At 37.7% G+C, this 8,962-nt stretch overlaps 1 long non-coding RNA gene across 1 annotated transcript; it reads left to right on the plus strand.

Annotated features, from left to right (window-relative positions):
* Positions 1-1,374: 1,374 nt before the first annotated feature.
* On the plus strand, positions 1,375-8,091 carry LOC117947285. The gene is made up of 3 exons (XR_004657209.1): positions 1,375-1,951; positions 2,348-2,350; positions 8,081-8,091. It is a non-coding gene; the product is annotated as an uncharacterized LOC117947285 (long non-coding RNA).
* The last annotated feature ends 871 nt before the right edge of the window (positions 8,092-8,962 follow it).

Genomic DNA, 8,962 nt, shown 5'->3' on the forward strand with positions numbered 1-8,962 from the left:
CTCGTGTTAGATAGCTATAAACTATTGTTGTTTTACAGTTTGTTGACAGCAAAGACATCCAAATATATTATACGTCAACATAGTCAGCGTTGAAAAATAGTTGGTTAAGATGGGCTGTTTAGCCCTGTGTATCTGTAGGTCTCAGATGGTCAGCTGAAGCGAAGAAAGGAAGTTTAGGTAGGAATGTAGTAAAGGAACGGTGAGAAGAGAAGTGCCGTTTGGAGGAATGAGTAAAGGAGGTTGGATAGATGGAGGGACATGCTACGGTTAGAATTCCCTGTTCAGAAGACAAAAGGGAATTTCACAAAACAAGAATGTATGTATAATGCTATATAAATATAAATGATACGTATAAGCTGATATATATGACTATATATATATATATGACTGTATATATAGATATATATATCTAAATATATATATATATCTATACATATATATTTAAGAGAGTGAAACATGGTTGCTTCCAAGATGCAATAGTGTTCTATAAAGTAGAGGATTTGAAGGCCCCTTCTCAGTTGTGTGTGTGTGTGTGTGTGTGTGTGTGTGTGTGTGTGTGTGTGTGTGTGTGTGTGTGTGTGTGTGTGTGTGTGTGTGTGTGTGTGTGTGTGTGTGTGTGTGTGTGTGTGTGTGTGTGTGTGTGTGTGTGTGTGTGTGTGTGTGTGTGTGTGTTTCTTTCTTTCTTTCTTTCTTTCTTTCAAAAGACATGTAGACACACAAGAAAGCGCTGAGAAGTTTGTGAGGAGTCCTTCTATTTTTGAGATGTGTGTACAGTATTTGAGAATATTGATGAACCACAAGGGGGTGTGTACAGGCTCTGACCGAGGGATTAGTGCAGGGAAGCACTTCTCTGTTGGATGTTTTTTGGACCTGTGAAGTTTGTAGACGGACACACGCAAACATAACGTCATGTTTCCTGGATAGTGGTTATCCAAAATTATTTGTTTGGCTGGTTAGAATGCTGCTAAGACCGTTAGAGTTAGATAGTTAGGTAGATAGGACAGAAGCCAACAACTGGCTGTTGCCTCAGGGAAAAGTTTGTCTGATGATATTGTGTACTAAGTGTTTATGGTGTGTGTGGCGTAAGCTTACAATCATTATAAGACGGAGATTGTTTTTGAAGCTCTAGGCATCACTGTGATTTCTAATCATACTAAACAACAGCAAGTAAGCTAAAAGTAAAACTTTTTTGAAATAAATAAAAACTACATTATTTCCATTACTAAACTTTATCTGCTCAGTTAAAAATGACTTATGAAATTGTTTACATAGTCCTACAATCCATTAGAGATCATTGTTAAAGTAGACCTTCCTATTAAATGGCTACTTTAAGCCACAATACACAAAACAGTCATATGTGTGATAGCCTGGCTATTTTAAAATACAGAGCCATCTGTGGTAAGACATTGATTGATTACTATCAGCCTTAAGGTTATTTTTTCAGGGCAAAGTAAATAATCTACAGAAGGTAGCAATGTACAGTAGTTAAACAATGTATATAGCATGTAGTGTTTTCGGAATGAAATCCTTCAGATGCTCTAAACAGCTAGGCAGAATTCTAAAACACAAGAAAGATTTTTTTCTGTCTCATACATTTTTCTCACATCTATATCATTTCAACACCAGCCACATAAGCGAGGTTTAGGATGTTACTTTTAAACATCACTACATATCATATCACGTTTCCTCTCATGCAACCCTCATGCAGGCCTGGATCACCCCCTTGTGGACAAACTTTGTAAATACCACTTGCTAAGTCTGTACATAGTTAGGCAAAATATTAAGAGAATTAAATTGTTGATGGCAAGATGCTCTGGAGATACAGCACTATATGCAATTAGGAGATGGACTCGTTCTATTCAACTAGAATCGGCAGAGACGACAATCCTGGTCAAGTTATTGAGTTGTTTCAGGGTGCGCTGAAGAAGACTATCTGATATGGTTGTGACCAGTATGGCTGTTTTTTTTTAAAAGCTGTTGTTTGGAACTCAATATTTAGCAAATTCAGATTTAACTATTTTCATAACCATAATGTTATGATATTAGGCATTTCAGAGGTTAACACACCTGAAAAAACCTATATCATACCAACCTGGCCAAATGAGTCCTTAATAAAGGGCCAGCATTAGTCCAACCCTGTTTTGGATGATGCTCATACTAGTGTAATGATAGGACTTGGAATTCTGATTTGTTATAATTGCAAAAGGCTACATGTGACTGAACATTCCCAGTAGTGGTTGTGTTGATCATTCCAACTGGCTGAGTCTCATGCACTAGCTACACTCTGAACATCAGTGTGAGCATCTTTCACTCTCTGGCAGCCTTTTAAAGGCACCCAACAACTCAGTATGTCAATCACCAGGAAGTGTCCTCTCTGTCCATTCCAAGCTTATGGATGTACACCTTTTATCTTTCTAAAGTCTATCGATAAGCTTTTGACAATTATACATTATATCCATAATATTAATTTTGGTGAAAACGTAATTTTTATTTCTCTATTTTCTTTTGTTTTTAAGATTGTCAATTGTAATGTGTGTCTGAGTTTTGCTGTCTAGCTAGCGCTTGGCTTGTTGCGCTGGGAACTTGTTATAATGAAGCAGAAGTGAGCCTGGTGGAGCCCTGGAGCCTTTTCAAATTATAAAATGAACAAGCTCCACTTCCCTTGTATTCTCAATTTTAAGTGAGTGAATACGGAATAGCCCCTTTTTTTAACTAAAAATGTGGCTTCACTTTCTTGTTCGGACAGGGAAGGGCCACTGGCATTCATTTTCCTTCCTTTATCTTATGGAATAGAAAAAGACTCGCCAGTGCAGCTGTGAGACACCTGGAGCTGCACCCTGAGATGAAGGAAAACAGTGGAGCTAAACATTTTTTATTGTCAATGGAAAGGCAGTCCCCAGCTCTGAGAAGAAAAAAAAAATCAGCTACATCTGCTTTACGCAGAAGCAGGACGTCAACTACCATGAACTAGCATGAACTACCACTGCCTCAACTGACTGACAAAGGATTTAGCCAATGGCAGCAGCATCAGCGTGGGCGTGCCTCTTCATTAACCACCCAACCATGTAACCGCCTCTTTTTCTGCAATAGCCAATTACAGCAGGATTATTCTTCATAGCTTTAACTCAGCAGCCAGTCAGGCTCTACTTTTGAACAACTGTGGTGCACCAAGGGCTGACGAGAGTCTGAAATGTAATGGAACAGCTGCTTTGGAATTGGATGGGTCACTTTACTGTGAAAAAGACAATGCAGAAATTGGCCCCTTTGTCCCATTTGACCCAGACAACCGTAGGATTGGACCTCCATAAGACTGTAGAATCTGTTTAGAAGATTTTAGGATTCAAAGTATTTTTTAAATGAGAATTGCCTCAGGCAGATGTAGTGACATGCTCAATAGGCAAAGTGTGCAGTGACTGACGAGATTGTCGCCTCCTGAACCCAAAGTGTGACATTACCTTTCTCGCTATGTCTCTTATCGCATCTCTTGGAATTTTAGATTTGTAAAAAGTTGTTAAAGAATAGTTTTTGGAATACATACAAAATGGACTTTTTGTTTTTGTTTTAAAGGGAATGCAGGGCAGGGTTATGGGGTGAGAGTGTGCTCAATTTGAAGAGTTCTGAGCGTGAAACATGAATTAACGTTGCTATGCTGCTGTGCGACATAACGCTGCATAATTAAGTTTCCATTATTATTGGTTGCATTTGTGTGTTGTACTTGGAGAACATTATGCTACCCGAATTACAATATTTTCATTAATGGCTAACATTAGCATTGTAGCTGATGATACTAGGGCCATTAGTACGGTGGCCGACGGGCAAACACACAGCAACTTAATGGAACCCGTGCAAATGAACAAAACACACACAGATTAAAAAAACCTCTTCATAATTGGGACACATGCGCAGCATTTAGCAAACACGCTGTAAATACACACAATACAAGCAAATACACAAACACATTGCAAATACAGAAACGATGCAAAAAGAAAAGCAAACAATCTCCGAAAACAAATGCAACAAGAAAAAGCGCTGGATCCAGATTACACAACTGAAGTTCTCCAGGACTCTAGGGAGAGCCCTGAGCAGACCTGTGGGTTCAAAGATCAAGCTCCCCCTAGAGGCCTTTTGTTTTGGTTGTGTATTTGGTTATTGTGTGTATTTGCAGCATATTTTGCTAAATGCTGCGCATGTGTTGTCAAATTAATGAAGATGTTTTCTTAATTTTCTTGGGTTTTGTCTATTGTGTTTCATTAAGTTACAATGCGTTTGACCCTGTCGGCCACCGTACATTAGCTCTCAAATGAACCAAAAAAGGGCGCACTCTCTCAACCCTCCTCCCCTCAGCCCAGGTCAGCAGCTCCACCTCAGTAGCCTTACATACAGAAACCTCACTCAGCTGGAAACATTTAACAGATACCTCAATATTTTACAGGATGACTTTTCACAATAGCCTTCAAGGGATCAAAACAAAAACCCATACAACACACACACTCACACAAGACACACCACAACTCTCTCCTCAGCAAACTTTATAGTGTTTTTTTTTGTACTCAAACGTACAGTAAGCTAACTGCCAGTTGTGTAAAATATAAAGTTCTCCAGTAGAATCCTTTTGCCAGTAGACCAGTCAGTATATGAGTGGATCCCAATGTTTTCAACATGTTAACTGTCACTCTTTTTCTACTTTACTCACTTGAGCCTCATCTCTGACTCATAATGTATTTTCTGTAGTGTTTCTGTCTTTACAAACAGATGACACGCCGCTAAGCTTTGGGGCTGCGTTTAACCAAACATACTACCTCTCCCTTCCCCACACTATATATATATATATATATATATATATATATATATATATATATATATATATATATATATATATATATATATAATTTGTCACAGTATGATTGTCCAGCATCCATTAAATATTATAACACTAATTTTAAATTTTGTGTGTATATGTACAGTAAATTCCTTTTTAATCTATTTTCAAATGCTGGATGATTTTTCTTACCTCAAATCTTAATATAAGCCAACAATCAGTCAATAGATCAGAGGCCTCTCTCTAGCATCGCAGTGCCACTAAAGTGTGTAAATGCATGTCAAACCTACTTTCACATAGTGGCTGAAAGTTTACACTTCTTTTTTTTTCTTTAACGTGACACAGCATAATATAAGAAATAACATGCTAATAAGTGAGCTTTTTGAGACACTGGAAGGCAGATTTATTTTCTTTCAGACAGAGCCCGGCTAGCTGTTTTCCCCAGATTCTAGTCTTAATGCTAAGCTAAGCTCACCGCCTCCTGGCTGTAGCTTTATATTTAGCAAACAGATAGGAGAGCATTATTGCTTTCCACAGCTAACACTCAACAAGAAAGCAAATTGAATATATCGCAAAATGTCAAACAATTCCTTTTAAATAGCAAAGCTATTAAAACAACAAATTAACTGAAGGAGTAATAGTGGCCATTAGTACCAGTCAGCCTCTCCTCTCTAAGCGTAGCTCCTATGGCTCCATTTTAATGCTACACAGCCATCACCCGCCGTTAGCATCCCATTGACTGCCATTCATTTTGACATCACTTTGACAGCAATTAACTTTACATCTGAACCGTTTAAAGACTCTATTTGTCCGTTTTGTATTTAAAGAAGCACGACAATGTAAGAAAGCCTCCATTACCTTGTACCTCACGTTATGCAGATGTTTTTTATAAAAATAGTGTCATAACCAAAACGATTATGTCACATCCAAGCTACTTGCTGTCGCGTAGTCGAGAAATTACCGTATTGTTAGGGGAAGCTCGCAGACAGTTTCGACTTACATTAGCTGTTTAGGTTTAATTACTAATGTTAACTAGTATTATAGTTAGCAATAATTAGCCTGTGCCTATGTTATTTCCTAACATATACCTACACTCTTCGTCTCTGCTGATTGGGAATGATTGAAAGTTGTAACTCTTGTGGTAGCTGTGCCAAGAAAAATGACAGACTGGTTGCTCACGTCACAGCTACGTCATCAGACTCAGTTGGAGGCTGCGCAGTAACGCTCAGCCATCACCAGAAAAGTGCTTCTAATATCCTTCACTGGTCTCTGTCCAGAACAACAGGATCTGTTGGTCCATTTCTTTAACTGTCTATCATCAAAGCACACATGGACAAGAAAATAACATTGGTATTATTAATGTTAAAATAAACGCATTTCAACCAAAAAAGAAAATATAGAGAATCCATCAACATATTAAAGATATGATCAGTAAATGAGAATTGGGTATGAAAGCCTGCTATGTGAATGTAGCATAAAACCACCAAGGTTGATGATGAGTGGACACCTGAGTCTGTCTGATGGGACCCCACAGAGCTGCCAGTTGTACTCTTTTAAAATTTGTATATAGAGTTAAAAGTGCTGGATTAACAGTTAAAAAACCTCTCAATCACGCTTGTGCAGACGCTTTCAGCTTCATACTAGAGTGACTCCGGTAAGGGGAGTGTTTGTTAGACGTTGACATCCGCTCTATCCTAACATCTAAAATGTAAAAAGTAGCAGCTGTGGCCTGGATCTAACACCCAACACAGTAGCCGACTGAGCGACAACACTGTCCCTCAGTCTGCTTTCGCTTTGGTATTGCAGGTTTCCTGTGTTTTTGTCTCCAGCTTTCCTTATGTGTATGATAAGGGTTTGTAACATTGGGATCCCATATAAGATATTCTAGATACAAATAGTGTGAATTTTATTTTTTTACTCAGCAACCAGCCATTTCTCCAATACCCGCTCCACCCCAACCTCAGCACTCTGCCTGCCTTCTTCTGACTCTGCTTCTCAATCCTTTATTTGCTGTTTATTACTCACTCAGCTTTCAGGAAACCAGGCCTTCGAAATGTTTGCTGTGTATGACACGCCACGCCTTTTAGGGATCTCTCTTAGTACTATATTGACAAAGGAATCACGTTTCATGTGGAAGTTTAAAAGCTTTGATTTGGAAATTTAGTCTGATTGAGTTTATACAGTTCTTAACAACTGAGATGTTTAGGGATGCGATTATTTGTTTGCATTAACATGTTATCTGTTTCACATCCTATAGGTAAAAAGGATACAATTTATAGATGTATAGTTTCACTTTAAAAGAGTGACACCTAATGTGTCTTCTGACTGAGACCGATTTTAGGAAGCTAGATCTCAGTTTGGAGTGGCGACTGTAAAGGTCTGTGGCTTGGACTGAAATATTGTCGCCCTGTTTTAACCTGAGACGGACGGGTAGATAGTCTACTTTTTGTAACTGATGGATGGTTGTCACTCAAGACCGATTGTCTTCTGATCGCATTTCTCTGCTACCTCTTTAAATATGTGCTTGCTCATACACACATGCACTTAAACAACTGCACTCACAGGCAAACATACACACAGTCAGACACACAAACAATGCACATTTCTGTGCACACCTTTATCCTTCACCAGCAGTTTTTGCCAATGATGCACTTGTGTTTTTGTCTCTAAATGCTCTGCAAAATGTGTGACGTCTAAAACTGATATGTTCTCATCATCTTTGTTTTTTCTTCTTTTAAAGTAAAATGAACTCTAATTTCTATAGCAGGTCCTGGGCTAGCCAGGTGGTTTGAAATAAATTGAACATTGATTAATCCAGGACATACAGAAAGTTACATGTCTTTAAAAAAAAAAGAAAATCCTTTATGCATATACAAATAAATGCACATATTGCTCAGCTCAGTTGTACCTTGGTGTGCCTAGAACCCACAGCCTTATTTTGGGACAATATCAGGTGTTTTAATTCAGAAAACAGGGAAGATCTGTCCTTGTGTTGTTGAGTTTCATTTACTTTTTGTGGTTGATCTTTCCTCTCTTCATATCCACACATTTGTTAGTTTCTTCAATTGTATCGGTTTTATGAGTCAACAGTAGCTTGCTTGTGGGAGATGCATGTCCGGATGTGCTGCGTCATTGTTTTTCTGCTAGTTATTCTTTTGTTTCGTTTTGTATTTTAAGTTATTCCCCTTGGCTGATTTGTCAGTGACAGTTGGTTCTTGTAAAGCCTAACTATATATAATGGAAAAAAATATTTAGAGTCAGGTCAAATGTTTTACTTAATTTGCTGACGCAAGAGTCTAATGTATCTACTTGATTTTATTTTATTTTATTTAAGTTTTAGACTTAATTTAAGCTTATTCTTTTTTCTTTTATTTAAAAGAATGTCCAGCAGACAGTGACCTCCCATAGCATGAACTATTCTCATCATTAGGACAAAAGTAAAAAAAGGTTTATAAATGTAGTTTATCTCAGCAGAGTCCCAAGATAAGTACCTTCACCTTCACACATGCACACCACCATGCAGTAATATTCACCCAACCTCAGTGCAAATACCGTTGCCATGGCATTGTTGTTGATGGCACCCTCAACAGCCCTATATATATATATATATATGTGAAAGAAATAGTATTATACATACAGTACCTTAACTAATGTGTCTCTTCATGATCAAATTCACCGCCTGGTTTTTGTGTTGCTCTTTTCTTTTTGCTCTTCTCGTCTTTAAAGCGGATCCATTGTACTTTTGATTACATGCATTGTATGTAGTAAAATACTGATAATGTTTTGGGAAAATCACAAATTAAACATGCTGTACATAATGATACAAAGCATCCCTTGTGTTCCTGTTTTCTTTTAAGGCTTGTTGTGTTTCTGTGAAGGAGACTTGGATTTCAGAGAATAAGGTTACATCTTAAAACCCGGTTTTAGTTTTAGTTTTGAGATCTCTCTCAAAATGGAGACTAATTTAATATCTATTGTGATGTTTAGAGCATTAAAAACCAACATTTAAGGCAATCTCTTTTAGTCTAGAAAGCCTCTATCCGTCCTATTAATCCACCAAAACATTTTTGGGACTATTTATTTGGTAGAAAGCAGTTCTGATAAATAACAGTTTGTTTGTTATTTACAATAATTGGGACAGTT

The sequence above is a fragment of the Etheostoma cragini genome, chromosome 7 (genome assembly GCF_013103735.1).
Source record: "Etheostoma cragini isolate CJK2018 chromosome 7, CSU_Ecrag_1.0, whole genome shotgun sequence".
Lineage (NCBI taxonomy): Eukaryota > Metazoa > Chordata > Actinopteri > Perciformes > Percidae > Etheostoma > Etheostoma cragini.